General features: G+C 46.4%; 23 non-coding genes and 41 pseudogenes across 23 annotated transcripts; all 64 read right to left on the bottom strand.

Annotated features, from left to right (window-relative positions):
• Nucleotides 1–13: 13 nt before the first annotated feature.
• Nucleotides 14–131, bottom strand: LOC136745441 (uncharacterized; annotated as a pseudogene).
• Nucleotides 132–341: 210 nt separating this feature from the next.
• Nucleotides 342–460, bottom strand: LOC136745391 (5S ribosomal RNA). The gene has a single exon (XR_010816109.1). It is a non-coding gene; the product is annotated as a 5S ribosomal RNA (ribosomal RNA).
• Nucleotides 461–684: 224 nt separating this feature from the next.
• On the bottom strand, nucleotides 685–803 carry LOC136745666 (uncharacterized; annotated as a pseudogene).
• Nucleotides 804–1,013: 210 nt separating this feature from the next.
• On the bottom strand, nucleotides 1,014–1,132 carry LOC136745390 (5S ribosomal RNA). Its single transcript, XR_010816108.1, has one exon. It is a non-coding gene; the product is annotated as a 5S ribosomal RNA (ribosomal RNA).
• A 224-nt stretch (nucleotides 1,133–1,356) lies between these two features.
• LOC136745665 (uncharacterized) lies at nucleotides 1,357–1,475 on the bottom strand (annotated as a pseudogene).
• A 210-nt stretch (nucleotides 1,476–1,685) lies between these two features.
• LOC136745404 (5S ribosomal RNA) lies at nucleotides 1,686–1,804 on the bottom strand. The gene has a single exon (XR_010816121.1). It is a non-coding gene; the product is annotated as a 5S ribosomal RNA (ribosomal RNA).
• A 221-nt stretch (nucleotides 1,805–2,025) lies between these two features.
• On the bottom strand, nucleotides 2,026–2,144 carry LOC136745614 (uncharacterized; annotated as a pseudogene).
• Nucleotides 2,145–2,369: 225 nt separating this feature from the next.
• On the bottom strand, nucleotides 2,370–2,488 carry LOC136745378 (5S ribosomal RNA). Its single transcript, XR_010816097.1, has one exon. It is a non-coding gene; the product is annotated as a 5S ribosomal RNA (ribosomal RNA).
• Nucleotides 2,489–2,713: 225 nt separating this feature from the next.
• Nucleotides 2,714–2,832, bottom strand: LOC136745744 (5S ribosomal RNA). The gene has a single exon (XR_010816176.1). It is a non-coding gene; the product is annotated as a 5S ribosomal RNA (ribosomal RNA).
• Nucleotides 2,833–3,043: 211 nt separating this feature from the next.
• Nucleotides 3,044–3,162, bottom strand: LOC136745685 (5S ribosomal RNA). Its single transcript, XR_010816153.1, has one exon. It is a non-coding gene; the product is annotated as a 5S ribosomal RNA (ribosomal RNA).
• Nucleotides 3,163–3,382: 220 nt separating this feature from the next.
• On the bottom strand, nucleotides 3,383–3,501 carry LOC136745428 (uncharacterized; annotated as a pseudogene).
• Nucleotides 3,502–3,725: 224 nt separating this feature from the next.
• Nucleotides 3,726–3,844, bottom strand: LOC136745664 (uncharacterized; annotated as a pseudogene).
• A 209-nt stretch (nucleotides 3,845–4,053) lies between these two features.
• LOC136745389 (5S ribosomal RNA) lies at nucleotides 4,054–4,172 on the bottom strand. The gene has a single exon (XR_010816107.1). It is a non-coding gene; the product is annotated as a 5S ribosomal RNA (ribosomal RNA).
• Nucleotides 4,173–4,396: 224 nt separating this feature from the next.
• LOC136745662 (uncharacterized) lies at nucleotides 4,397–4,515 on the bottom strand (annotated as a pseudogene).
• A 210-nt stretch (nucleotides 4,516–4,725) lies between these two features.
• On the bottom strand, nucleotides 4,726–4,844 carry LOC136745387 (5S ribosomal RNA). The gene has a single exon (XR_010816105.1). It is a non-coding gene; the product is annotated as a 5S ribosomal RNA (ribosomal RNA).
• Nucleotides 4,845–5,068: 224 nt separating this feature from the next.
• Nucleotides 5,069–5,187, bottom strand: LOC136745661 (uncharacterized; annotated as a pseudogene).
• A 210-nt stretch (nucleotides 5,188–5,397) lies between these two features.
• LOC136745403 (5S ribosomal RNA) lies at nucleotides 5,398–5,516 on the bottom strand. Its single transcript, XR_010816120.1, has one exon. It is a non-coding gene; the product is annotated as a 5S ribosomal RNA (ribosomal RNA).
• A 221-nt stretch (nucleotides 5,517–5,737) lies between these two features.
• On the bottom strand, nucleotides 5,738–5,856 carry LOC136745613 (uncharacterized; annotated as a pseudogene).
• Nucleotides 5,857–6,081: 225 nt separating this feature from the next.
• Nucleotides 6,082–6,200, bottom strand: LOC136745400 (5S ribosomal RNA). Its single transcript, XR_010816117.1, has one exon. It is a non-coding gene; the product is annotated as a 5S ribosomal RNA (ribosomal RNA).
• A 225-nt stretch (nucleotides 6,201–6,425) lies between these two features.
• On the bottom strand, nucleotides 6,426–6,544 carry LOC136745743 (5S ribosomal RNA). The gene has a single exon (XR_010816175.1). It is a non-coding gene; the product is annotated as a 5S ribosomal RNA (ribosomal RNA).
• A 211-nt stretch (nucleotides 6,545–6,755) lies between these two features.
• Nucleotides 6,756–6,874, bottom strand: LOC136745674 (5S ribosomal RNA). The gene has a single exon (XR_010816152.1). It is a non-coding gene; the product is annotated as a 5S ribosomal RNA (ribosomal RNA).
• A 220-nt stretch (nucleotides 6,875–7,094) lies between these two features.
• LOC136745700 (uncharacterized) lies at nucleotides 7,095–7,213 on the bottom strand (annotated as a pseudogene).
• A 208-nt stretch (nucleotides 7,214–7,421) lies between these two features.
• On the bottom strand, nucleotides 7,422–7,540 carry LOC136745463 (uncharacterized; annotated as a pseudogene).
• Nucleotides 7,541–7,750: 210 nt separating this feature from the next.
• On the bottom strand, nucleotides 7,751–7,869 carry LOC136745540 (uncharacterized; annotated as a pseudogene).
• A 215-nt stretch (nucleotides 7,870–8,084) lies between these two features.
• On the bottom strand, nucleotides 8,085–8,203 carry LOC136745482 (uncharacterized; annotated as a pseudogene).
• A 225-nt stretch (nucleotides 8,204–8,428) lies between these two features.
• Nucleotides 8,429–8,547, bottom strand: LOC136745589 (uncharacterized; annotated as a pseudogene).
• Nucleotides 8,548–8,763: 216 nt separating this feature from the next.
• On the bottom strand, nucleotides 8,764–8,882 carry LOC136745399 (5S ribosomal RNA). The gene has a single exon (XR_010816116.1). It is a non-coding gene; the product is annotated as a 5S ribosomal RNA (ribosomal RNA).
• Nucleotides 8,883–9,107: 225 nt separating this feature from the next.
• LOC136745588 (uncharacterized) lies at nucleotides 9,108–9,226 on the bottom strand (annotated as a pseudogene).
• Nucleotides 9,227–9,442: 216 nt separating this feature from the next.
• On the bottom strand, nucleotides 9,443–9,561 carry LOC136745388 (5S ribosomal RNA). The gene has a single exon (XR_010816106.1). It is a non-coding gene; the product is annotated as a 5S ribosomal RNA (ribosomal RNA).
• Nucleotides 9,562–9,785: 224 nt separating this feature from the next.
• Nucleotides 9,786–9,904, bottom strand: LOC136745719 (uncharacterized; annotated as a pseudogene).
• A 210-nt stretch (nucleotides 9,905–10,114) lies between these two features.
• Nucleotides 10,115–10,233, bottom strand: LOC136745663 (5S ribosomal RNA). The gene has a single exon (XR_010816151.1). It is a non-coding gene; the product is annotated as a 5S ribosomal RNA (ribosomal RNA).
• Nucleotides 10,234–10,783: 550 nt separating this feature from the next.
• LOC136745651 (uncharacterized) lies at nucleotides 10,784–10,902 on the bottom strand (annotated as a pseudogene).
• Nucleotides 10,903–11,111: 209 nt separating this feature from the next.
• On the bottom strand, nucleotides 11,112–11,230 carry LOC136745652 (5S ribosomal RNA). Its single transcript, XR_010816150.1, has one exon. It is a non-coding gene; the product is annotated as a 5S ribosomal RNA (ribosomal RNA).
• Nucleotides 11,231–11,454: 224 nt separating this feature from the next.
• On the bottom strand, nucleotides 11,455–11,573 carry LOC136745692 (uncharacterized; annotated as a pseudogene).
• A 210-nt stretch (nucleotides 11,574–11,783) lies between these two features.
• On the bottom strand, nucleotides 11,784–11,902 carry LOC136745640 (5S ribosomal RNA). Its single transcript, XR_010816149.1, has one exon. It is a non-coding gene; the product is annotated as a 5S ribosomal RNA (ribosomal RNA).
• Nucleotides 11,903–12,455: 553 nt separating this feature from the next.
• On the bottom strand, nucleotides 12,456–12,574 carry LOC136745629 (5S ribosomal RNA). Its single transcript, XR_010816148.1, has one exon. It is a non-coding gene; the product is annotated as a 5S ribosomal RNA (ribosomal RNA).
• Nucleotides 12,575–12,790: 216 nt separating this feature from the next.
• LOC136745514 (uncharacterized) lies at nucleotides 12,791–12,909 on the bottom strand (annotated as a pseudogene).
• Nucleotides 12,910–13,127: 218 nt separating this feature from the next.
• Nucleotides 13,128–13,246, bottom strand: LOC136745624 (uncharacterized; annotated as a pseudogene).
• A 211-nt stretch (nucleotides 13,247–13,457) lies between these two features.
• LOC136745464 (uncharacterized) lies at nucleotides 13,458–13,576 on the bottom strand (annotated as a pseudogene).
• Nucleotides 13,577–13,796: 220 nt separating this feature from the next.
• LOC136745732 (5S ribosomal RNA) lies at nucleotides 13,797–13,915 on the bottom strand. The gene has a single exon (XR_010816165.1). It is a non-coding gene; the product is annotated as a 5S ribosomal RNA (ribosomal RNA).
• A 216-nt stretch (nucleotides 13,916–14,131) lies between these two features.
• On the bottom strand, nucleotides 14,132–14,250 carry LOC136745451 (uncharacterized; annotated as a pseudogene).
• Nucleotides 14,251–14,807: 557 nt separating this feature from the next.
• On the bottom strand, nucleotides 14,808–14,926 carry LOC136745489 (5S ribosomal RNA). Its single transcript, XR_010816134.1, has one exon. It is a non-coding gene; the product is annotated as a 5S ribosomal RNA (ribosomal RNA).
• Nucleotides 14,927–15,479: 553 nt separating this feature from the next.
• LOC136745460 (uncharacterized) lies at nucleotides 15,480–15,598 on the bottom strand (annotated as a pseudogene).
• A 216-nt stretch (nucleotides 15,599–15,814) lies between these two features.
• Nucleotides 15,815–15,933, bottom strand: LOC136745512 (uncharacterized; annotated as a pseudogene).
• Nucleotides 15,934–16,151: 218 nt separating this feature from the next.
• On the bottom strand, nucleotides 16,152–16,270 carry LOC136745623 (uncharacterized; annotated as a pseudogene).
• Nucleotides 16,271–16,480: 210 nt separating this feature from the next.
• Nucleotides 16,481–16,599, bottom strand: LOC136745742 (5S ribosomal RNA). Its single transcript, XR_010816174.1, has one exon. It is a non-coding gene; the product is annotated as a 5S ribosomal RNA (ribosomal RNA).
• A 219-nt stretch (nucleotides 16,600–16,818) lies between these two features.
• Nucleotides 16,819–16,937, bottom strand: LOC136745699 (uncharacterized; annotated as a pseudogene).
• Nucleotides 16,938–17,153: 216 nt separating this feature from the next.
• On the bottom strand, nucleotides 17,154–17,272 carry LOC136745731 (5S ribosomal RNA). The gene has a single exon (XR_010816164.1). It is a non-coding gene; the product is annotated as a 5S ribosomal RNA (ribosomal RNA).
• A 557-nt stretch (nucleotides 17,273–17,829) lies between these two features.
• Nucleotides 17,830–17,948, bottom strand: LOC136745469 (uncharacterized; annotated as a pseudogene).
• A 553-nt stretch (nucleotides 17,949–18,501) lies between these two features.
• LOC136745440 (uncharacterized) lies at nucleotides 18,502–18,619 on the bottom strand (annotated as a pseudogene).
• Nucleotides 18,620–19,176: 557 nt separating this feature from the next.
• On the bottom strand, nucleotides 19,177–19,295 carry LOC136745525 (uncharacterized; annotated as a pseudogene).
• Nucleotides 19,296–19,516: 221 nt separating this feature from the next.
• Nucleotides 19,517–19,635, bottom strand: LOC136745626 (uncharacterized; annotated as a pseudogene).
• Nucleotides 19,636–19,845: 210 nt separating this feature from the next.
• LOC136745568 (uncharacterized) lies at nucleotides 19,846–19,964 on the bottom strand (annotated as a pseudogene).
• A 219-nt stretch (nucleotides 19,965–20,183) lies between these two features.
• Nucleotides 20,184–20,302, bottom strand: LOC136745725 (5S ribosomal RNA). Its single transcript, XR_010816158.1, has one exon. It is a non-coding gene; the product is annotated as a 5S ribosomal RNA (ribosomal RNA).
• A 570-nt stretch (nucleotides 20,303–20,872) lies between these two features.
• LOC136745690 (uncharacterized) lies at nucleotides 20,873–20,991 on the bottom strand (annotated as a pseudogene).
• Nucleotides 20,992–21,215: 224 nt separating this feature from the next.
• Nucleotides 21,216–21,334, bottom strand: LOC136745622 (uncharacterized; annotated as a pseudogene).
• Nucleotides 21,335–21,552: 218 nt separating this feature from the next.
• Nucleotides 21,553–21,671, bottom strand: LOC136745621 (uncharacterized; annotated as a pseudogene).
• A 219-nt stretch (nucleotides 21,672–21,890) lies between these two features.
• LOC136745450 (uncharacterized) lies at nucleotides 21,891–22,009 on the bottom strand (annotated as a pseudogene).
• A 224-nt stretch (nucleotides 22,010–22,233) lies between these two features.
• On the bottom strand, nucleotides 22,234–22,352 carry LOC136745488 (uncharacterized; annotated as a pseudogene).
• Nucleotides 22,353–22,562: 210 nt separating this feature from the next.
• On the bottom strand, nucleotides 22,563–22,681 carry LOC136745531 (uncharacterized; annotated as a pseudogene).
• Nucleotides 22,682–22,897: 216 nt separating this feature from the next.
• LOC136745620 (uncharacterized) lies at nucleotides 22,898–23,016 on the bottom strand (annotated as a pseudogene).
• Nucleotides 23,017–23,232: 216 nt separating this feature from the next.
• Nucleotides 23,233–23,351, bottom strand: LOC136745478 (uncharacterized; annotated as a pseudogene).
• A 552-nt stretch (nucleotides 23,352–23,903) lies between these two features.
• LOC136745448 (uncharacterized) lies at nucleotides 23,904–24,022 on the bottom strand (annotated as a pseudogene).
• Nucleotides 24,023–24,236: 214 nt separating this feature from the next.
• LOC136745518 (uncharacterized) lies at nucleotides 24,237–24,355 on the bottom strand (annotated as a pseudogene).
• Nucleotides 24,356–24,394: the final 39 nt, after the last annotated feature.

Below are 24,394 nucleotides of genomic sequence, written 5' to 3'. Positions count from 1 at the left end.
AGGAGACGTAAAAAGCTTGCAGCACCTGGTATTTCTAGGAGGTCTCCCATCCGAGTACTGACCAGGCCCTGCCCCGTTAGCTTCCGAGATCTGACGAGATCGGGCGCGTTCAGGATGGTGTGGCCGCAAGCCGAGATGCCTGGCTGCATGACGTCTCTTAAAGGCTGGCGGGTATTGACGGAACTGCCAGCAAAAAAAAAAAAGAAAAATAGAGGGAAATATACCAGTGCAGCAAAGGGTGTTGAAAGTAGCCGGGTACGTGTACAATTCTTCAATTATATCTCCTGGAGACAGAAAGAGAGTATTAAGAGCTACGATGAAGTTACCCAGAAGACGTAAAAAGCTTGCAGCACCTGGTATTTCTAGGAGGTCTCCCATCCAAGTACTGACCAGGCCCTGCCCCGTTTAGCTTCCGAGATCTGACGAGATCGGGCGCATTCAGGACGGTGTGGTCACAAGCCGAAAGGCCTGGCTGCATGATGTCTCTTAAAGGTTGGCGGGTATTGACGGAACTTCCAGCAAAAAAAAAAAAAAAAAATAGAAAAAAGAAAAATGGATGGAAAAATATCAGTGCAGCAAAGGGTGTTGACAGTAGCTGGATACGTGTGCAATACTTCAATTATATCTCCTCCAGACAGAGAGAGAGTATTAAGAGCTACGATAAAGTTACCCAGGAGACGTAAAAGCTTGCAGAACTAGGTATTTCCAGGAGGTCTCACTTTCATGTACTGACCAGGTCCTGCCCCGTTTAGCTTCCGAGATCTGACGAGATCGGGCGCGTTCAGGATGGTGTGGCCGCAAGCCGAGATGCCTGGCTGCATGATGTCTCTTAAAGGCTGGCGGGTATTGACGGAACTGCCAGCAAAAAAAAAAATGAAAAATAGAGGGAAATATACCAGTGCAGCAAAGGGTGTTGAAAGTAGCCGGGTACGTGTACAATTCTTCAATTATATCTCCTGGAGACAGAAAGAGAGTATTAAGAGCTACGATGAAGTTACCCAGGAGACGTAAAAAGCTTGCAGCACCTGGTATTTCCAGGAGGTCACCCATCCAAGTACTGACGAGGCCCTGCCCCGTTTAGCTTCCGAGATCTGACGAGATCGGGCGCATTCAGGACGGTGTGGCCACAAGCCGAAAGGCCTGGCTGCATGATGTCTCTTAAAGGTTGGCGGGTATTGACGGAACTTCCAGCAAAAAAAAAAAAAAAAAATAGAAAAAAGAAAAATGGATGGAAAAATATCAGTGCAGCAAAGGGTGTTGACAGTAGCTGGATACGTGTGCAACACTTCAATTATATCTCCTCCAGACAGAGAGAGAGTATTAAGAGCTACGATAAAGTTACCCAGGAGACGTAAAAGCTTGCAGAACTAGGTATTTCCAGGAGGTCTCACTTTCATGTACTGACCAGGTCCTGCCCCGTTTAGCTTCCGAGATCTGACGAGATCGGGCGCGTTCAGGATGGTGTGGCCGCAAGCCGAGATGCCTGGCTGCATGATGTCTCTTAAAGGCTGGCGGGTATTGACGGAACTGCCAGCAAAAAAAAAAATGAAAAATAGAGGGAAATATACCAGTGCAGCAAAGGGTGTTGAAAGTAGCCGGGAACGTGTACAATTCTTCAATTATATCTCCTGGAGACAGAAAGAGAGTATTAAGAGCTACGATGAAGTTACCCAGGAGACGTAAAAAGCTTGCAGCACCTGGTATTTCCAGGAGGTCACCCATCCAAGTACTGACGAGGCCCTGCCCCGTTTAGCTTCCGAGATCTGACGAGATCGGGCGTGTTCAGGACGGTGTGGCCACAAGCCAAGAGGCCGGGCTGCATGATGTCTCTTAAAGGCTGGCGGGTATTGACAGAACTTCCAGCAAAAAATAAAAAATAAATAAATAGAAAAATGGAGGGAAAAATATCAGTGCAGGACAGGGTGTTGAAAGTAGCCGGGTACATGTACAATTCTTCAATTATATCTCCTCCAGACTGAATGAGAGTATTAAGAGCTACGCTGAAGTTACCCAGGAGATGTAAAAAGCTTTCAGCACCTGGTATTTCCAGGAGGTCACCCATCCAATTACTGACCAGGCCCTGCCCAGTTTTTCTTCCGAGATCTGACGAGATCTTGCGTCTTCAGGATGGTGTGGCCGCAAGCCGAGATGCCTGGCTGCATGATGTCTCTTAAAGGTTGGCGGGTATTGACGGAACTTCCAGCAAAAAAAAAATATAAAAAAAGAAAAAAGAAAAATGGATGGAAAAATATCAGTGCAGCAAAGGGTGTTGACAGTAGCTGGATACGTGTACAATACTTCAATTATATCTCCTCCAGACAGAGAGAGAGTATTAAGAGCTACGATGAAGTTACCCAGGAGACGTAAAAAGCTTGCAGCACCTGGTATTTCTAGGAGGTCTCCCATCCAAGTACTGACCAGGCCCTGCCCCGTTTAGCTTCCGAGATCTGACGAGATCAGGCGCATTCAGGACGGTGTGGCCACAAGCCGAAAGGCCTGGCTGCATGATGTCTCTTAAAGGTTGGCGGGTATTGACGGAACTTCCAGCAAAAAAAAAATATAAAAAAAGAAAAAAGAAAAATGGATGGAAAAATATCAGGGCAGCAAAGGGTGTTGACAGTAGCTGGATACGTGTACAATACTTCAATTATATCTCCTCCAGACAGAGAGAGAGTATTAAGAGCTACGATGAAGTTACCCAGGAGACGTAAACAGCTTGCAGCACCTGGTATTTCTAGGAGGTCTCCCATCCAAGTACTGACCAGGCCCTGCCCCGTTTAGCTTCCGAGATCTGACGAGATCAGGCGCATTCAGGACGGTGTGGCCACAAGCCGAAAGGCCTGGCTGCATGATGTCTCTTAAAGGTTGGCGGGTATTGACGGAACTGCCAGCAAAAAAAAAAAAAGAAAAATAGAGGGAAATATACCAGTGCAGCAAAGGGTGTTGAAAGTAGCCGGGTACGTGTACAATTCTTCAATTATATCTCCTGGAGACAGAAAGAGAGTATTAAGAGCTACGATGAAGTTACCCAGGAGACGTAAAAAGCTTGCAGCACCTGGTATTTCTAGGAGGTCTCCCATCCAAGTACTGACCAGGCCCTGCCCCGTTTAGCTTCCGAGATCTGACGAGATCGGGCGCATTCAGGACGGTGTGGCCACAAGCCGAAAGGCCTGGCTGCATGATGTCTCTTAAAGGTTGGCGGGTATTGACGGAACTTCCAGCAAAAAGAAAAAAAAAAAAAAATAGAAAAATGGAGGGAAAAATATCACTGCAGGAAAGGGTGTTGAAAGTAGCCGGGTACGTGTACAATTCTTCAATTATATCTCCTGCAGACTGAAAGAGAATATTAAGAGCTACGATAAAGTTACCCAGGAGACGTAAAAGCTTGCAGCACCTGGTATTTCCAGGAGGTCTCACATTCAAGTACTGACCAGGCCCTGCCCCGTTTAGCTTCCGAGATCTGACGAGATCGGGCGCATTCAGGACGGTGTGGCCACAAGCCGAAAGGCCTGGCTGCATGATGTCTCTTAAAGGCTGGCGGGTATTGACGGAACTTCCAGCAAAAAAAAAAAAAAAAAATAGAAAAAAGAAAAATGGATGGAAAAATATCAGTGCAGCAAAGGGTGTTGACAGTAGCTGGATACGTGTGCAATACTTCAATTATATCTCCTCCAGACAGAGAGAGAGTATTAAGAGCTACGATAAAGTTACCCAGGAGACGTAAAAGCTTGCAGAACTAGGTATTTCCAGGAGGTCTCACTTTCATGTACTGACCAGGTCCTGCCCCGTTTAGCTTCCGAGATCTGACGAGATCGGGCGCGTTCAGGATGGTGTGGCCGCAAGCCGAGATGCCTGGCTGCATGATGTCTCTTAAAGGCTGGCGGGTCTTGACGGAACTGCCAGCAAAAAAAAAATGAAAAATAGAGGGAAATATACCAGTGCAGCAAAGGGTGTTGAAAGTAGCCGGGTACGTGTACAATTCTTCAATTATATCTCCTGGAGACAGAAAGAGAGTATTAAGAGCTACGATGAAGTTACCCAGGAGACGTAAAAAGCTTGCAGCACCTGGTATTTCCAGGAGGTCACCCATCCAAGTACTGACGAGGCCCTGCCCCGTTTAGCTTCCGAGATCTGACGAGATCGGGCGCATTCAGGACGGTGTGGCCACAAGCCGAAAGGCCTGGCTGCATGATGTCTCTTAAAGGTTGGCGGGTATTGACGGAACTTCCAGCAAAAAAAAAAAAAAAAAATAGAAAAAAGAAAAATGGATGGAAAAATATCAGTGCAGCAAAGGGTGTTGACAGTAGCTGGATACGTGTGCAATACTTCAATTATATCTCCTCCAGACAGAGAGAGAGTATTAAGAGCTACGATAAAGTTACCCAGGAGACGTAAAAGCTTGCAGAACTAGGTATTTCCAGGAGGTCTCACTTTCATGTACTGACCAGGTCCTGCCCCGTTTAGCTTCCGAGATCTGACGAGATCGGGCGCGTTCAGGATGGTGTGGCCGCAAGCCAAGATGCCTGGCTGCATGATGTCTCTTAAAGGCTGGCGGGTATTGACGGAACTGCCAGCAAAAAAAAAAATGAAAAATAGAGGGAAATATACCAGTGCAGCAAAGGGTGTTGAAAGTAGCCGGGTACGTGTACAATTCTTCAATTATATCTCCTGGAGACAGAAAGAGAGTATTAAGAGCTACGATGAAGTTACCCAGGAGACGTAAAAAGCTTGCAGCACCTGGTATTTCCAGGAGGTCACCCATCCAAGTACTGACGAGGCCCTGCCCCGTTTAGCTTCCGAGATCTGACGAGATCGGGCGCATTCAGGATGGTGTGGCCACAAGCCGAAAGGCCTGGCTGCATGATGTCTCTTAAAGGTTGGCGGGTATTGACGGAACTTCCAGCAAAAAAAAAAAAAAAAAATAGAAAAAAGAAAAATGGATGGAAAAATATCAGTGCAGCAAAGGGTGTTGACAGTAGCTGGATACGTGTGCAATACTTCAATTATATCTCCTCCAGACAGAGAGAGAGTATTAAGAGCTACGATAAAGTTACCCAGGAGACGTAAAAGCTTGCAGAACTAGGTATTTCCAGGAGGTCTCACTTTCATGTACTGACCAGGTCCTGCCCCGTTTAGCTTCCGAGATCTGACGAGATCGGGCGCGTTCAGGATGGTGTGGCCGCAAGCCGAGATGCCTGGCTGCATGATGTCTCTTAAAGGCTGGCGGGTATTGACGGAACTGCCAGCAAAAAAAAAAATGAAAAATAGAGGGAAATATACCAGTGCAGCAAAGGGTGTTGAAAGTAGCCGGGTACGTGTACAATTCTTCAATTATATCTCCTGGAGACAGAAAGAGAGTATTAAGAGCTACGATGAAGTTACCCAGGAGACGTAAAAAGCTTGCAGCACCTGGTATTTCCAGGAGGTCACCCATCCAAGTACTGACGAGGCCCTGCCCCGTTTAGCTTCCGAGATCTGACGAGATCGGGCGTGTTCAGGACGGTGTGGCCACAAGCCAAGAGGCCTGCCTGCATGATGTCTCTTAAAGGCTGGCGGGTATTGACAGAACTTCCAGCAAAAAATAAAAAATAAATAAATAGAAAAATGGAGGGAAAAATATCAGTGCAGGACAGGGTGTTGAAAGTAGCCGGGTACATGTACAATTCTTCAATTATATCTCCTCCAGACTGAATGAGAGTATTAAGAGCTACGCTGAAGTTACCCAGGAGATGTAAAAAGCTTTCAGCACCTGGTATTTCCAGGAGGTCACCCATCCAATTACTGACCAGGCCCTGCCCAGTTTTTCTTCCGAGATCTGACGAGATCTTGCGTCTTCAGGATGGTGTGGCCGCAAGCCGAGATGCCTGGCTGCATGATGTCTCTTAAAGGTTGGCGGGTATTGACGGAACTTCCAGCAAAAAAAAAATATAAAAAAAGAAAAAAGAAAAATGGATGGAAAAATATCAGTGCAGCAAAGGGTGTTGACAGTAGCTGGATACGTGTACAATACTTCAATTATATCTCCTCCAGACAGAGAGAGAGTATTAAGAGCTACGATGAAGTTACCCAGGAGACGTAAAAAGCTTGCAGCACCTGGTATTTCTAGGAGGTCTCCCATTCAAGTACTGACCAGGCCCTGCCCCGTTTAGCTTCCGAGATCTGACGAGATCAGGCGCATTCAGGACGGTGTGGCCACAAGCCGAAAGGCCTGGCTGCATGATGTCTCTTAAAGGTTGGCGGGTATTGACGGAACTTCCAGCAAAAAAAAAATATAAAAAAAGAAAAAAGAAAAATGGATGGAAAAATATCAGTGCAGCAAAGGGTGTTGACAGTAGCTGGATACATGTACAATACTTCAATTATATCTCCTCCAGACAGAGAGAGAGTATTAAGAGCTACGATGAAGTTACCCAGGAGACGTAAACAGCTTGCAGCACCTGGTATTTCTAGGAGGTCTCCCATCCAAGTACTGACCAGGCCCTGCCCCGTTTAGCTTCCGAGATCTGACGAGATCAGGCGCATTCAGGACGGTGTGGCCACAAGCCGAAAGGCCTGGCTGCATGATGTCTCTTAAAGGTTGGCGGGTATTGACGGAACTGCCAGCAAAAAAAAAAAAAGAAAAATAGAGGGAAATATACCAGTGCATCAAAGGGTGTTGAAAGTAGCCGGGTACGTGTACAATTCTTCAATTATATCTCCTGGAGACAGAAAGAGAGTATTAAGAGCTACGATGAAGTTACCCAGGAGACGTAAAAAGCTTGCAGCACCTGGTATTTCTAGGAGGTCTCCCATCCAAGTACTGACCAGGCCCTGCCCCGTTTAGCTTCCGAGATCTGACGAGATCGGGCGCATTCAGGACGGTGTGGCCACAAGCCGAAAGGCCTGGCTGCATGATGTCTCTTAAAGGTTGGCGGGTATTGACGGAACTTCCAGCAAAAAGAAAAAAAAAAAAAAATAGAAAAATGGAGGGAAAAATATCACTGCAGGAAAGGGTGTTGAAAGTAGCCGGGTACGTGTACAATTCTTCAATTATATCTCCTGCAGACTGAAAGAGAATATTAAGAGCTACGATAAAGTTACCCAGGAGACGTAAAAGCTTGCAGCACCTGGTATTTCCAGGAGGTCTCACATTCAAGTACTGACCAGGTCCTGCCCCGTTTAGCTTCCGAGATCTGACGATATCATGCGCATTCAGGACGGTGTGGCCGAAAGCCGAGAGGCCCAGCTGCATCATGTCTCTTTAAGGCTGGCGGGTATTGACGGAACTGCCAGCAAAAAAAAAAAGAAAAATGGATGGAAAAATATCAGTGCAGCAAAGGATGTTGACAGTAGCTGGGTACGTGTACAGTACTTCAATTATATCTCCTCCAGACAGATAGAGAGTATTAAGAGCTACGATAAAGTTACCCAGGAGACGTAAAAGCTTGCAGCACCTGGTATTTCTAGGAGGTCTCCCATCCAAGTACTGACCAGGCCATGCCCCATTTAGCTTCCGAGATCTGACGAGATCGGGCGCGTTCAGGATGGTGTGGCCGCAAGCCGAGATGCCTGGCTGCATGATGTCTCTTAAAGGTTGGCGGGTATTGACGGAACTGCCAGCAAAAAAAAAAAAGAAAAATAGAGGGAAATATACCAGTGCAGCAAAGGGTGTTGAAAGTAGCCGGGTACGTGTACAATTCTTCAATTATATCTCCTGGAGACAGAAAGAGAGTTTTAAGAGCTACGATGAAGTTACCCAGGAGACGTAAAAAGCTTGCAGCACCTGGTATTTCCAGGAGGTCACACATCCAAGTACTGACCAGGCCCTGCCCCGTTTAGCTTCCGAAATCTGATATGATCGGGCGCGTTCAGGACGGTGTGACTACAAGCCAAGAGGCCTGGCTGCATGATGTCTCTTAAAGGCTGGCGGATATTGACGGAACTTCCAGCAAAAAAATAAAATAAAAAGAAAAATGGAGGGAAAATATCAGTGCAGCAAAGGGTGTTGAAAGTAGCCTAGTACGTGTACAATTCTTCAATTATATCTCCTGGACACAGAAAGAGAGTATTAAGAGCTACGATGAAGTTACCCAGGAGACGTAAAAGGCTTGCAGCACCTGGTATTTCTAGGAGGTCTCCCATCCAAGTACTGACCAAGCCATGCCCCGTTTAGCTTCCGAGTTCTGACGAGATCGGGGGAATTCAGGACGGTGTGGCCGCAAGCCGAGAGGCCTGGCTGCATGATGTCTCTTAAAGGTTGGCGGGTATTGACGGAACTTCCAGCAAAAAAAAAAAAAAAAAAAAAGAAAAAGAAAAATGGAGGGAAAAATATCAGTGCAGTAATGGGTTTTGAAAGTAGCCGGGTACGTGTACAATTCTTCAATTATATCTCCTCCAGACAGAAAGAGAGTATTAAGAGCTACGATGAAGTTACCCAGGAGACGTAAAAAGCTTGCAGCACCTGGCATTTCCAGGAGGTCACCCATCCAAGTACTGACCAGGCCCTGCCCCTTTTACCTTCCGAGATCTGACGATATCGGGCGCGTTCAGGACGGTGTGGCCGAAAGCCAAGAGGCCCGGCTGCATGATGTCTCTTTAGGCTGGTGGGTATTGACGGAACTTCCAGCAAAAAAAAAAAAAAAAAAAGAAAAATGGAGGGAGAAATATCAGTGCAGCAAAGGGTGTTGAAAGTAGCCGGGTACGTGTACAATTCTTCAATTATATCTCCTGGAGACAGAAAGAGAGTATTAAGAGCTACGATGAAGTTACCCAGGAGACGTAAAAAGCTTGCAGCACCTGGTATTTCTAGGAGGTCTCCCATCCAAGTACTGACCAGGCCCTGCCCCGTTTAGCTTCCGAGATCTGACAAGATCGGGCGCATTCAGGACGGTGTGGCCACAAGCCGAAAGGCCTGGCTGCATGATGTCTCTTAAAGGTTGGCGGGTATTGACGGAACTTCCAGCAAAAAAAAAAAAGAAAAAAAAGAAAAAGAAAAATGGAGGGAAAAATATCAGTGCAGTAATGGGTTTTGAAAGTAGCCGGGTACGTGTACAATTCTTCAATTATATCTCCTCCAGACAGAAAGAGAGTATTAAGAGCTACGATGAAGTTACCCAGGAGACGTAAAAAGCTTGCAGCACCTGGCATTTCCAGGAGGTCACCCATCCAAGTACTGACCAGGCCCTGCCCCTTTTACCTTCCGAGATCTGACGATATCGGGCGCGTTCAGGACGGTGTGGCCGAAAGCCAAGAGGCCCGGCTGCATGATGTCTCTTTAGGCTGGTGGGTATTGACGGAACTTCCAGCAAAAAAAAAAAAAAAAAAAGAAAAATGGAGGGAGAAATATCAGTGCAGCAAAGGGTGTTGAAAGTAGCCGGGTACGTGTACAATTCTTCAATTATATCTCCTGGAGACAGAAAGAGAGTATTAAGAGCTACGATGAAGTTACCCAGGAGACGTAAAAAGCTTGCAGCACCTGGTATTTCTAGGAGGTCTCCCATCCAAGTACTGACCAGGCCCTGCCCCGTTTAGCTTTCGAGATCTGACGAGATCGGGCGCATTCAGGACGGTGTGGCCACAAGCCGAAAGGCCTGGCTGCATGATGTCTCTTAAAGGTTGGCGGGTATTGACGGAACTTCCAGCAAAAAAAAAAAAGAAAAAAAGAAAAAAGAAAAATGGATGGAAAAATATCAGTGCAGCAAAGGGTGTTGACAGTAGCTGGATACGTGTACAGTACTTCAATTATATCTCCTCCAGACAGAGAGAGAGTATTAAGAGCTACGATAAAGTTACCCAGGAGACGTAAAAGCTTGCAGAACTAGGTATTTCCAGGAGGTCTCACTTTCAAGTACTGACCAGGTCCTGCCCCGTTTAGCTTCCGAGATCTGACGAGATAGGGCGCGTTCAGGATGGTGCGGCCGCAAGCCGAGATGCCTGGCTGCATGATGTCTCTTAAAGGCTGGCGGGTATTGACGGAACTGCCAGCAAAAAAAAAAAAGAAAAATAGAGGGAAATATACCAGTGCAGCAAAGGGTGTTGAAAGTAGCCGGGTACGTGTACAATTCTTCAATTATATCTCCTGGAGACAGAAAGAGAGTATTAAGAGCTACGATGAAGTTACCCAGGAGACGTAAAAAGCTTGCAGCACCTGGTATTTCTAGGAGGTCTCCCATCCAAGTACTGACCAGGCCCTGCCCCGTTTAGCTTCCGAGATCTGACGAGATCGGGCGCATTCAGGACGGTGTGGCCACAAGCCGAAAGGCCTGGCTGCATGATGTCTCTTAAAGGTTGGCGGGTATTGACGGAACTTCCAGCAAAAAAAAAAAAAAAAAAAGAAAAATGGATGGAAAAATATCAGTGCAGCAAATGGTGTTGACAGTAGCTGGGTACGTGTACAATACTTCAATTATATCTCCTCCAGACAGATAGAGAGTATTAAGAGCTACGATAAAGTTACCCAGGAGACGTAAAAGCTTGCAGCACCAGGTATTTCCAGGAGGTCTCACATTCATGTACTGACCAGGTCCTGCCCCGTTTAGCTTCCGAAATCTGACGATATCATGCGCATTCAGGACGGTGTGGCCGAAAGCCGAGAGGCCCAGCTGCATGATGTCTCTTTAAGGCTGGCGGGTATTGACGGAACTTCCAGCAAAAAAAAAAAGAAAAAAGAAAAATGGAGGGAAAAATATCAGTGCAGCAAAGGGTTTTGAAAGTAGCCGGGTACGTGTACAATTCTTCAATAATATCTCCTCCAGACAGAGAGAGAGTATTAAGAGCTACGATAAAGTTACCCAGGAGACGTAAAAGCTTGCAGCACTAGGTATTTCCAGGAGGTCTCACTTTCATGTACTGACCAGGTCCTGCCGCGTTTAGCTTCCGAGATCTGACGAGATCGGGCGCGTTCAGGATGGTGTGGCCGCAAGCCGAGATGCCTGGCTGCATGATGTCTCTTAAAGGCTGGTGGGTATTGACGGAACTGCCAGCAAAAAAAAAAAGAAAAATAGAGGGAAATATACCAGTGCAGCAAAGGGTGTTGAAAGTAGCCGGGTACGTGTACAATTCTTCAATTATATCTCCTGGAGACAGAAAGAGAGTATTAAGAGCTACGATGAAGTTACCCAGGAGACGTAAAAAGCTTGCAGCACCTGGTATTTCTAGGAGGTCTCCCATCCAAGTACTGACCAGGCCCTGCCCCGTTTAGCTTCCGAGATCTGACGAGATCGGGCGCATTCAGGACGGTGTGGCCACAAGCCGAAAGGCCTGGCTGCATGATGTCTCTTAAAGGTTGGCGGGTATTGAATGAACTTCCAGCAAAAAAAAAAAAGAAAAAAAGAAAAAAGAAAAATGGATGGAAAAATATCAGTGCAGCAAAGGGTGTTGACAGTAGCTGGATACGTGTACAGTACTTCAATTATATCTCCTCCAGACAGAGAGAGAGTATTAAGAGCTACGATAAAGTTACCCAGGAGACGTAAAAGCTTGCAGAACTAGGTATTTCCAGGAGGTCTCACTTTCAAGTACTGACCAGGTCCTGCCCCGTTTAGCTTCCGAGATCTGACGAGATAGGGCGCGTTCAGGATGGTGTGGCCGCAAGCCGAGATGCCTGGCTGCATGATGTCTCTTAAAGGCTGGCGGGTATTGACGGAACTGCCAGCAAAAAAAAAAAAGAAAAATAGAGGGAAATATACCAGTGCAGCAAAGGGTGTTGAAAGTAGCCGGGTACGTGTACAATTCTTCAATTATATCTCCTGGAGACAGAAAGAGAGTATTAAGAGCTACGATGAAGTTACCCAGGAGACGTAAAAAGCTTGCAGCACCTGGTATTTCTAGGAGGTCTCCCATCCAAGTACTGACCAGGCCCTGCCCCGTTTAGCTTCCGAGATCTGACGAGATCGGGCGCATTCAGGACGGTGTGGCCACAAGCCGAAAGGCCTGGCTGCATGATGTCTCTTAAAGGTTGGCGGGTATTGACGGAACTTCCAGCAAAAAAAAAAAAAAAAAAAAGAAAAAAGAAAAATGGATGGAAAAATATCAGTGCAGCAAAGGGTGTTGACAGTAGCTGGATACGTGTACAGTACTTCAATTATATCTCCTCCAGACAGAGAGAGAGTATTAAGACCTACGATAAAGTTACCCAGGAGACGTAAAAGCTTGCAGAACTAGGTATTTCCAGGAGGTCTCACTTTCATGTACTGACCAGGTCCTGCCCCGTTTAGCTTCCGAGATCTGACGAGATAGGGCGCGTTCAGGATGGTGTGGCCGCAAACCGAGATGCCTGGCTGCATGATGTCTCTTAAAGGCTGGCGGGTATTGACGGAACTGCCAGCAAAAAAAAAAAAGAAAAATACAGGGAAATATACCAGTGCAGCAAAGGGTGTTGAAAGTAGCCGGGTACGTGTACAATTCTTCAATTATATCTCCTGGAAACAGAAAGAGAGTATTAAGAGCTACGATGAAGTTACCCAGAAGACGTAAAAAGCTTGCAGCACCTGGTATTTCTAGGAGGTCTCCCATCCAAGTACTGACCAGGCCCTGCCCCGTTTAGCTTCCGAGATCTGACGAGATCGGGCGCATTCAGGACGGTGTGGCCACAAGCCGAAAGGCCTGGCTGCATGATGTCTCTTAAAGGTTGGCGGGTATTGACGGAACTTCCAGCAAAAAAAAAAAAAAAAAAAGAAAAATGGATGGAAAAATATCAGTGCAGCAAATGGTGTTGACAGTAGCTGGGTACATGTACAATACTTCAATTATATCTCCTCCAGACAGATAGAGAGTATTAAGAGCTACGATAAAGTTACCCAGGAGACGTAAAAGCTTGCAGCACCAGGTATTTCCAGGAGGTCTCACATTCATGTACTGACCAGGTCCTGCCCCGTTTAGCTTCCGAGATCTGACGAGATCGGGCGCGTTCAGGACGGTGTGGCCGCAAGCCGAGATGCCTGGCTGCATGAAGTCTCTTAAAGGCTGGCGGGTATTGACGGAATTTCCAGCAAAAAAAAAAAAAAAAAAATAGAAAAATGGAGGGAAAAATATCAGTGCAGGAAAGGGTGTTGAAAGTAGCCAGGTACGTGTACAATTCTTCATTTATATCTCCTGCAGACTGAAAGAGAGTATTAAGAGCTACGATAAAGTTACCCAGGAGACGTAAAAGCTTGCAGCACCAGGTATTTCCAGGAGGTCTCACATTCATGTACCGACCAGGTCCTGCCCCGTTTAGCTTCCAAGATCTGACGAGATCGGGCGAGTTCAGGATGGTGTGGCCGCAAGCCGAGATGCCTGGCTGCATGATGTCTCTTAAAGGCTGGCGGGTATTGACGGAACTGCCAGCAAAAAAAAAAGAAGAAAAATAGAGGGAAATATACCAGTGCAGCAAAGGGTGTTGAAAGTAGCCGGGTACGTGTACAATTCTTCAATTATATCTCCTGGAGACAGAAAGAGAGTATTAAGAGCTACGATGAAGTTACCCAGGAGACGTAAAAAGCTTGTAGCACCTGGTATTTCTAGGAGGTCTCCCATCCAAGTACTGACCAGGCCCTGCCCCTTTTAGCTTCCGAGATCTGACGAGATCGGGTGCATTCAGTACGGTGTGGCCACAAGCCGAAAGGCCAGGCTGCATGATGTCTCTTAAAGGTTGGCGGGTATTGACGGAACTTCCAGCAAAAAGAAAAAAAAACAAAAATAGAAAAATGGAGGGAAAAATATCAGTGCAGGAAGGGTGTTGAAAGTAGCCGGGTACGTGTACAATTCTTCAATTATATCTCCTGCAGACTGAAAGAGAGTATTAAGAGCTATGATGAAGTTACCCAGGAGACGTAAAAAGCTTGCAGCACCTGGTATTTCTAGGAGGTCTCCCATCCAAGTACTGACCAGGCCCTGCCCCGGTTAGCTTCCGAGATCTGACGAGATCGGGCGCGTTCAGGAAGGTGTGGCCGCAAGCCAAGATACCTGGCTGCATGACGTCTCTTAAAGGCTGGCGGGTATTGACGGAACTTCCAGCAAAAAAAAAAAGAAAAAAGAAAAATGGAGGGAAAAATATCAGTGCAGCAAAGGGTTTTGAAAGTAGCCGGGTACGTGTACAATTCTTCAATAATATCTCCTACAGACTGAAAGAGAGTATTAAGAGCTATGATGAAGTTACCCAGGAGACGTAAAAAGCTTGCAGCACCTGGTATTTCTAGGAGGTCTCCCATCCAAGTACTGACCAGGCCCTGCCCCGGTAAGCTTCCGAGATCTGACGAGATCGGGCGCGTTCAGGAAGGTGTGGCCGCAAGCCAAGATGCCTGGCTGCATGACGTCTCTTAAAGGCTGGCGGGTATTGACGGAACTTCCAGCAAAAAATAAAAAATAAATAAATAGAAAAATGGAGGGAAAAATATCAGTGCAGGACAGGGTGTTGAAAGTAGCCGGGTACATGTACAATTCTTCAATTATATCTCCTCCAGACTGAATGAGAGTATTAAGAGCTACGCTGAAGTTACCCAGGAGATGTAAAAAGCTTTCAGCACCTGGTATTTCCAGGAGGTCACCCATCAAATTACTGACCAGGCCCTGCCCAGTTTTTCTTCCGATATCTGACGAGATCTTGCGTCTTCAGGACGGTGTGGCCTCAAGCCAAGAGGCCTGGCTGCATGATGTCTCTTAAAGGTTGGCGGGTATTGACGGAACTGCCAGCAAAAAAAAAAAGAAAAATAGAAAAATGGAGGGAAAAATATCAGTGCAGGAAAGGGTGTTGAAAGTAGCCGGGTACGTGTACAATTCTTCAATTATATCTCCTGGAGACAGAAAGAGAGTATTAAGAGCTACGATGAAGTTACCCAGGAGACGTAAAAGGCTTGCAGCACCTGGTATTTCTAGGAGGTCTCCCATCCAAGTACTGACCAGGCCCTGCCCCGTTTAGCTTCCGAGATCTGACGAGATCGGGCGCATTCAGGACGGTGTGGCCACAAGCCGAAAGGCCTGGCTGCATGATGTCTCTTAAAGGTTGGCGGGTATTGACGGAACTTCCAGCAAAAAAAAAAAAAAAAAAAAGAAAAAAGAAAAATGGATGGAAAAATATCAGTGCAGCAAAGGGTGTTGACAGTAGCTGGATACGTGTACAGTACTTCAATTATATCTCCTCCAGACAGAGAGAGAGTATTAAGACCTACGATAAAGTTACCCAGGAGACGTAAAAGCTTGCAGAACTAGGTATTTCCAGGAGGTCTCACTTTCATGTACTGACCAGGTCCTGCCCCGTTTAGCTTCCGAGATCTGACGAGATAGGGCGCGTTCAGGATGGTGTGGCCGCAAACCGAGATGCCTGGCTGCATGATGTCTCTTAAAGGCTGGCGGGTATTGACGGAACTGCCAGCAAAAAAAAAAAAGAAAAATACAGGGAAATATACCAGTGCAGCAAAGGGTGTTGAAAGTAGCCGGGTACGTGTACAATTCTTCAATTATATCTCCTGGAAACAGAAAGAGAGTATTAAGAGCTACGATGAAGTTACCCAGAAGACGTAAAAAGCTTGCAGCACCTGGTATTTCTAGGAGGTCTCCCATCCAAGTACTGACCAGGTCCTGCCCCGTTAAACTTCCGAGATCTGACGAGATCGGGCGCATTCAGGACGGTGTGGCCACAAGCCGAAAGGCCTGGCTGCATGATGTCTCTTAAAGGTTGGCGGGTATTGACGGAACTTCCAGCAAAAAAAAAAAAAAAAAAAGAAAAATGGATGGAAAAATATCAGTGCAGCAAATGGTGTTGACAGTAGCTGGGTACATGTACAATACTTCAATTATATCTCCTCCAGACAGATAGAGAGTATTAAGAGCTACGATAAAGTTACCCAGGAGACGTAAAAGCTTGCAGCACCAGGTATTTCCAGGAGGTCTCACATTCATGTACTGACCAGGTCCTGCCCCGTTTAGCTTCCGAGATCTGACGAGATCGGGCGCGTTCAGGACGGTGTGGCCGCAAGCCGAGATGCCTGGCTGCATGAAGTCTCTTAAAGGCTGGCGGGTATTGACGGAATTTCCAGCAAAAAAAAAAAAAAAAAAATAGAAAAATGGAGGGAAAAATATCAGTGCAGGAAAGGGTGTTGAAAGTAGCCAGGTATGTGTACAATTCTTCATTTATATCTCCTGCAGACTGAAAGAGAGTATTAAGAGCTACGATAAAGTTACCCAGGAGACGTAAAAGCTTGCAGCACCAGGTATTTCCAGGAGGTCTCACATTCATGTACCGACCAGGTCCTGCCCCGTTTAGCTTCCAAGATCTGACGAGATCGGGCGAGTTCAGGATGGTGTGGCCGCAAGCCGAGATGCCTGGCTGCATGATGTCTCTTAAAGGCTGGCGGGTATTGACGGAACTGCCAGCAAAAAAAAAAAAGAAAAATAGAGGGAAATATACCAGTGCAGCAAAGGGTGTTGAAAGTAGCCGGGTACGTGTACAATTCTTCAATTATATCTCCTGGAGACAGAAAGAGAGTATTAAGAGCTACGATGAAGTTACCCAGGAGACGTAAAAAGCTTGTAGCACCTGGTATTTCTAGGAGGTCTCCCATCCAAGTACTGACCAGGCCCTGCCCCGTTTAGCTTCCGAGATCTGACGAGATCGGGTGCATTCAGTACGGTGTGGCCACAAGCCGAAAGGCCAGGCTGCATGATGTCTCTTAAAGGTTGGCGGGTATTGACGGAACTTCCAGCAAAAAGAAAAAAAAACAAAAATAGAAAAATGGAGGGAAAAATATCAGTGCAGGAAGGGTGTTGAAAGTAGCCGGGTACGTGTACAATTCTTCAATTATATCTCCTGCAGACTGAAAGAGAGTATTAAGAGCTACGATAAAGTTACCCAGGAGACGTAAAAGCTTGCAGCACCTGGTATTTCCAGGAGGTCTCACATTCAAGTACTGACCAGGTCCTGCCCCGTTTAGCTTCCGAGATCTGACGATATCATGCGCATTCAGGACGGTGTGGCCGAAAGCCAAGAGGCCCAGCTGCATGATGTCTCTTTAAGGCTGGCGGGTATTGACGGAACTTCCAGCAAAAAAAAAAAGAAAAAAGAAAAATGGAGGGAAAAATATCAGTGCAGCAAAGGGTTTTGAAAGTAGCCGGGTACGTGTACAATTCTTCAATAATATCTCCTACAGACTGAAAGAGAGTATTAAGAGCTATGATGAAGTTACCCAGGAGACGTAAAAAGCTTGCAGCACCTGGTATTTCTAGGAGGTCTCCCATCCAAGTACTGACCAGGCCCTGCCCCGGTTAGCTTCCGAGATCTGACGAGATCGGGCGCGTTCAGGAAGGTGTGGCCGCAAGCCAAGATGCCTGGCTGCATGACGTCTCTTAAAGGCTGGCGGGTATTGACGGAACTTCCAGCAAAAAATAAAAAATAAATAAATAGAAAAATGGAGGGAAAAATATCAGTGCAGGACAGGGTGTTGAAAGTAGCCGGGTACATGTACAATTCTTCAATTATATCTCCTCCAGACTGAATGAGAGTATTAAGAGCTACGCTGAAGTTACCCAGGAGATGTAAAAAGCTTTCAGCACCTGGTATTTCCAGGAGGTCACCCATCAAATTACTGACCAGGCCCTGCCCAGTTTTTCTTCCGATATCTGACGAGATCTTGCGTCTTCAGGACGGTGTGGCCTCAAGCCAAGAGGCCTGGCTGCATGATGTCTCTTAAAGGTTGGCGGGTATTGACGGAACTGCCAGCAAAAAAAAAAAGAAAAATAGAAAAATGGAGGGAAAAATATCAGTGCAGGAAAGGGTGTTGAAAGTAGCCGGGTACGTGTACAATTCTTCAATTATATCTCCTGGAGACAGAAAGAGAGTATTAAGAGCTACGATGAAGTTACCCAGGAGACGTAAAAAGCTTGCAGCACTTGGTATTTCTAGGAGGTCTCCCATCCAAGTACTGACCAGGCCCTGCCCCGTTTAGCTTCCGAGATCTGACGAGATCAGGCGCATTCAGGACGGTGTGGCCACAAGCCGAAAGGCCTGGCTGCATGATGTCTCCTAAAGGTTGGCGGGTATTGACGGAACTTCCAGCAAAAAAAAAAAAAAAAAAAATAGAAAAATGGAGAGAAAAATATCAGTGCAGGAAAGGGTGTTGAAAGTAGCCGGGTACGTGTACAATTCTTCAATTATATCTCCTGCAGACTGAAAGAGAGTATTAGGAGCTACGATAAAGTTACCCAGGAGACGTAAAAGCTTGCAGCACCTGGTATTTCCAGGAGGTCTCACATTCAAGTACTGACCAGGTCCTGCCCCGTTAAGCTTCCGAGATCTGACGATATCATGCGCGTTCAGGACGGTGTGGCCGAAAGCCGAGAGGCCCAGCTGCATGATGTCTCTTTAAGGCTGGCGGGTATTGACGGAACTTCCAGCAAGAAAAAAAGAAAAAAGAAAAATGGAGGGAAAAATATCAGTGCAGCAAAGGGTTTTGAAAGTAGCCGGGTACGTGTACAATTCTTCAATAATATCTCCTACAGACTGAAAGAGAGTATTAAGAGCTATGATGAAGTTACCCAGGAGACGTAAAAAGCTTGCAGCACCTGGTATTTCTAGGAGGTCTCCCATCCAAGTACTGACCAGGCCCTGCCCCGTTAGCTTCCGAGATCTGACGAGATCGGGCGCGTTCAGGAAGGTGTGGCCGCAAGCCGAGATGCCTGGCTGCATGACGTCTCTTAAAGGCTGGCGGGTATTGACGGAACTTCCAGCAAAAAATAAAAAATAAATAAATAGAAAAATGGAGGGAAAAATATCAGTGCAGGACAGGGTGTTGAAAGTAGCCGGGTACATGTACAATTCTTCAATTATATCTCCTCCAGACTGAATGAGAGTATTAAGAGCTACGCTGAAGTTACCCAGGAGATGTAAAAAGCTTTCAGCACCTGGTATTTCCAGGAGGTCACCCATCCAATTACTGACCAGGCCCTGCCCAGTTTTTCTTCCGATATCTGACGAGATCTTGCGTCTTCAGGACGGTGTGGCCTCAAGCCAAGAGGCCTGGCTGCATGATGTTTCTTAAAGGTTGGCGGGTATTGACGGAACTGCCAGCAAAAAAAAAAAGAAAAATAGAAAAATGGAGGGAAAAATATCAGTGCAGGAAAGGGTGTTGAAAGTAGCCGGGTACGTGTACAATTCTTCAATTATATCTTCTCCAGACTGAAAGAGAGTATTAAGAGCTACGATGAAGTTCCCCAGGAGACGTAAAAAGCTGGCAGCACCTGGTATTTCCAGGAGGTCTCACATTTAAGTACTGACCAGGTCCTGCCCCGTTTAGCTTCCGAGATCTGACGAGATCGGGCGCGTTCAGGACGGTGTGGCCGCAAGCCAAGAGGCCGGGCTGCATGATGTCTCTTAAAGGCTGGCAGGTATTGACGGAACTTCCAGTAAAAAATAAAAAATAAATAAATAGAAAAATGGAGGGAAAAATATCAGTGCAGGACAGGGTGTTGAAAGTAGCCGGGTACATGTACAATTCTTCAATTATATCTCCTCCAGACTGAATGAGAGTATTAAGAGCTACGCTGAAGTTACCCAGGAGATGTAAAAAGCTTTCAGCACCTGGTATTTCCAGGAGGTCACCCATCCAATTACTGACCAGGCCCTGCCCAGTTTTTCTTCCGAGATCTGACGAGATCTTGCGTCTTCAGGACGGTGTGGCCGCAAGCCGAGAGGCCTGGCTGCATGATGTCTCTTAAAGGTTGGCGGGTATTGACGGAACTTCCAGCAAAAAAAAAAAAAAAAAAATGGATGGAAAAATATCAGTGCAGCAAAGGGTGTTGACAGTAGCTGGGTACGTGTACAATACTTCAATTATATCTCCTCCAGACAGAGAGAGAGTATTAAGAGCTACGATAAAGTTACCCAGGAGACGTAAAAGCTTGCAGCACCAGGTATTTCCAGGAGGTCTCACATTCATGTACTGACCAGGTCCTGCCCCGTTTAGCTTCCGAGATCTGACAAGATCGGGCGCGTTCAGGACGGTGTGGCCGCAAGCCGAGATGTCTGGCTGCATGATGTCTCTTAAAGGCTGGCGGGTATTGACGGAATTTCCAGCAAAAAAAAAAAAAAAAAAAAAGAAAAATGGAGGGAAAAATATCAGTGCAGGAAAGGATGTTGAAAGTAGCCGGGTACGTGTACAATTCTTCAATTATATCTCCTGGAGACAGAAAGAGAGTATTAAGAGCTACGATGAAGTTACCCAGGAGACGTAAAAAGCTTGCAGGACCTGGTATTTCCAGGAGGTCTCCCATCAAAGTACTGACCAGGCCCTGCCCCGTTTAGCTTCCGAGATCTGATGAGATCGGGCGCGTTCAGGATGGTGTGGCCGCAAGCCGAGATGCCTGGCTGCATGATGTCTCTTAAAGGCTGGCGGGTATTGAAGGAACTGCCAGCGAAAAAAAAAAAGAAAAATAGAGGGAAAAATACCAGTGCAGCAAAGGGTGTTGAAAGTAGCCGGGTACGTGTACAATTCTTCAATTATATCTTCTCCAGACTGAAAGAGAGTATTAAGAGCTACGATGAAGTTCCCCAGGAGACGTAAAAAGCTGGCAGCACCTGGTATTTCCAGGAGGTCTCACATTTAAGTACTGACCAGGTCCTGCCCCGTTTAGCTTCTGAGATCTGACAAGATCGGGCAAGATCGGGCAAGATCGGGCGCGTTCAGGACGGTGTGGCCGCAAGCCAAGAGGCCGGGCTGCATGATGTCTCTTAAAGGCTGGCGGGTATTGACGGAGCTTCCAGTAAAAAATAAAAAATAAATAAATAGAAAAATGGAGGGAAAAATATCAGTGCAGGACAGGGTGTTGAAAGTAGCCGGGTACATGTACAATTCTTCAATTATATCTCCTCCAGCCTGAATGAGAGTATTAAGAGCTACGCTGAAGTTACCCAGGAGATGTAAAAAGCTTTCAGCACCTGGTATTTCCAGGAGGTCACCCATCCAATTACTGACCAGGCCCTGCCCAGTTTTTCTTCCGAGATCTGACGAGATCTTGCGTCTTCAGGACGGTGTGGCCTCAAGCCGAGAGGCCTGGCTGCATGATGTCTCTTAAAGGTTGGCGGGTATTGACGGAACTTCCAGCAAAAATAAAAAATAAAAAAAGAAAAAAGAAAAATGGATGGAAAAATATCAGTGCAGCAAAGGGTGTTGACAGTAGCTGGGTACGTGTACAATACTTCAATTATATCTCCTCCAGACAGATAGAGAGTATTAAGAGCTACGATAAAGTTACCCAGGAGACGTAAAAGCTTGCAGCACCAGGTATTTCCAGGAGGTCTCACATTCATGTACCGACCAGGTCCTGCCCCGTTTAGCTTCCAAGATCTGACGAGATCGGGCGAGTTCAGGATGGTGTGGCCGCAAGCCGAGATGCCTGGCTGCATGATGTCTCTTAAAGGCTGGCGGGTATTGACGGAATTTCCAGCAAAAAAAAAAAAAAAAAAATAGAAAAATGGAGGGAAAAATATCAGTGCAGGAAAGGGTGTTGAAAGTAGCCGGGTACGTGTACAATTCTTCAATTATATCTCCTGGAGACAGAAAGAGAGTATTAAGAGCTACGATGAAGTTACCCAGGAGACGTAAAAGCTTGCAGCACCAGGTATTTCCAGGAGGTCTCACATTCATGTACCGACCAGGTCCTGCCCCGTTTAGCTTCCAAGATCTGACGAGATCGGGCGAGTTCAGGATGGTGTGGCCGCAAGCCGAGATGCCTGGCTGCATGATGTCTCTTAAAGGCTGGCGGGTATTGACGGAATTTCCAGCAAAAAAAAAAAAAAAAAAATAGAAAAATGGAGGGAAAAATATCAGTGCAGGAAAGGGTGTTGAAAGTAGCCGGGTACGTGTACAATTCTTCAATTATATCTCCTGGAGACAGAAAGAGAGTATTAAGAGCTACGATGAAGTTACCCAGGAGACGTAAAAAGCTTGCAGCACCTGGTATTTCTAGGAGGTCTCCCATCCAAGTACTGACCAGGCCCTGCCCCGTTTAGCTTCCGAGATCTGACGAGATCGGGCGCATTCAGGACGGTGTGGCCACAGGATGGTGTGGCCGCAAGCCGAGATTCCTGGCTGCATGATGTCTCTTAAAGGCTGGCGGGTATTGACGGAACTGCCAGCAAAAAAAAAAAGAAAAATAGAGGGAAATATACCAGTGCAGCAAAGGGTGTTGACAGTAGCTGGGTACGTGTACAATACTTCAATTATATCTCCTCCAGACAGAAAGAGAGAATTAAGAGCTACGATAAAGTTACCCAGGAGACGTAAAAGCTTACAGCACCAGGTATTTCCAGGAGGTCTCACATTCTAGTACTGACCAGGTCCTGCCCCGTTTAGCTTCCGAGATCTGACGAGATCGGGCGCGTTCAGGATGGTGTGGCCGCAAGCCGAGACGCGTGGCTGCATGATATCTCTTAAAGGCTGGCGGGTATTGACGGAACTGCCAGCAAATAAAAAAAAGAAAAATAGAGGGAAAAATACCAGTGCAGCAAAGGCTATTGAAAGTAGCCGGGTACGTGTACAATTCCTCAATTATAACACCTCCAGACAGATAGAGAGTATTAAGAGCTACGATGAAGTTACCCAGGAGACGTAAAAAGCTTGCAGCACCAGGTATTTCCTGGAGGTCTCCCATCCAAGTTCTGATCAGGCCCTGCCCCGTTTAGCTTCCGAGATCTGACGAGATCAGGCACGTTCAGGATGGTGTGGCTGCAAGCCAAGAGGCCTGGCTGCATGATGTCTCTTAAAGGTTGGCGGGTATTGACGGAACTTCCAGCAAAAAAAAAAAAAAAAAAAGAAAAATGGATGGAAAAATATCAGTGCAGCAAAGGGTGTTGACAGTAGCTGGGTACGTGTACAATACTTCAATTATATCTCCTCCAGACAGATAGAGAGTATTAAGAGCTACGATAAAGTTACCCAGGAGACGTAAAAGCTTGCAGCACCAGGTATTTCCAGGAGGTCTCACATTCATGTACCGACCAGGTCCTGCCCCGTTTAGCTTCCAAGATCTGACGAGATCGGGCGAGTTCAGGATGGTGTGGCCGCAAGCCGAGATGCCTGGCTGCATGATGTCTCTTAAAGGCTAGCGGGTATTGACGGAATTTCCAGCAAAAAAAAAAAAAAAATAGAAAAATGGAGGGAAAAATATCAGTGCAGGAAAGGGTGTTGAAAGTAGCCGGGTACGTGTACAATTCTTCAATTATATCTCCTGGAGACAGAAAGAGAGTATTAAGAGCTACGATGAAGTTACCCAGGAGACGTAAAAAGCTTGCAGCACCTGGTATTTCTAGGAGGTCTCCCATCCAAGTACTGACCAGGTCCTGCCCCGTTTAGCTTCCGAGATCTGACGAGATCGGGCGCATTCAGGACTGTGTGGCCACAAGCCGAAGGGCCTGGCTGCATGATGTCTCCTAAAGGTTGGCGGGTATTGACGGAATTTCCAGCAAAAAAAAAAAGAAAAATGGAGGGAAAAATATCAGTGCAGCAAAGGGTGTTGACAGTAGCTGGGTACGTGTACAATTCTTCAATTATATCTTCTCCAGACTGAAAGAGAGTATTAAGAGCTACGATGAAGTTCCCCAGGAGACGTAAAAAGCTGGCAGCACCTGGTATTTCCAGGAGGTCTCACATTTAAGTACTGACCAGGTCCTGCCCCGTTTAGCTTCCGAGATCTTCTGACATCGGGCTCATTCAGGACTGTGTGTCCGCAAGCCGAGAGGCCTGGTTGCATGATGTCTCTTAAAGGCTGGCGGATATTGACGGAACTGCCAGCAAAAAAAAAAAAAAAAAAAAAAAAAAAGAAAAATGGATGGAAAAATATCAGTGCAGCAAAGGGTGTTGACAGTAGCTGGGTACGTGTACAATACTTCAATTATATCTCCTCCAGACAGAAAGAGAGAATTAAGAGCTACGATAAAGTTACCCAGGAGACGTAAAAGCTTGCAGCACCAGGTATTTCCAGGAGGTCTCACATTCAAGTACTGACCAGGTCCTGCCCCGTTTAGCTTCCGAGATCTGACGAGATCGGGCGCGTTCAGGATGGTGTGGCCGCAAGCCGAGAGGCCTGGCTGCATGATGTCTCTTAAAGGCTGGCGGATATTGACGGAACTTCCAGCAAAAAAAAAAGAAAAAAGAAAAATGGAGGGAAAAATATCAGTGCAGCAAAGGGTGTTGAAAGTAGCCGGGTACGTGTAAAATACTTCAATTATGTCTCCTCCAGACAGATAGAGAGTATTAAGAGCTACGATAAAGTTACCCAGGAGACGTAAAAGCTTGCAGCACCAGGTATTTCCAGGAGGTCTCACATTCAAGTACTGACCAGGTCCTGCCCCGTTTAGCTTCCGAGATCTGATGAGATTGGGCGCGTTCAGGACGGTGTGGCCGCAAGCCAAGAGGCCTGGCTGCATGATGTCTCTTAAAGGCTGACG

The sequence above is a fragment of the Amia ocellicauda genome, unplaced genomic scaffold (assembly GCF_036373705.1).
Source record: "Amia ocellicauda isolate fAmiCal2 unplaced genomic scaffold, fAmiCal2.hap1 HAP1_SCAFFOLD_92, whole genome shotgun sequence".
NCBI classification, from domain to species: Eukaryota; Metazoa; Chordata; class Actinopteri; order Amiiformes; family Amiidae; genus Amia; species Amia ocellicauda.
This window is presented reverse-complemented; position numbering and strand designations above follow the sequence as displayed.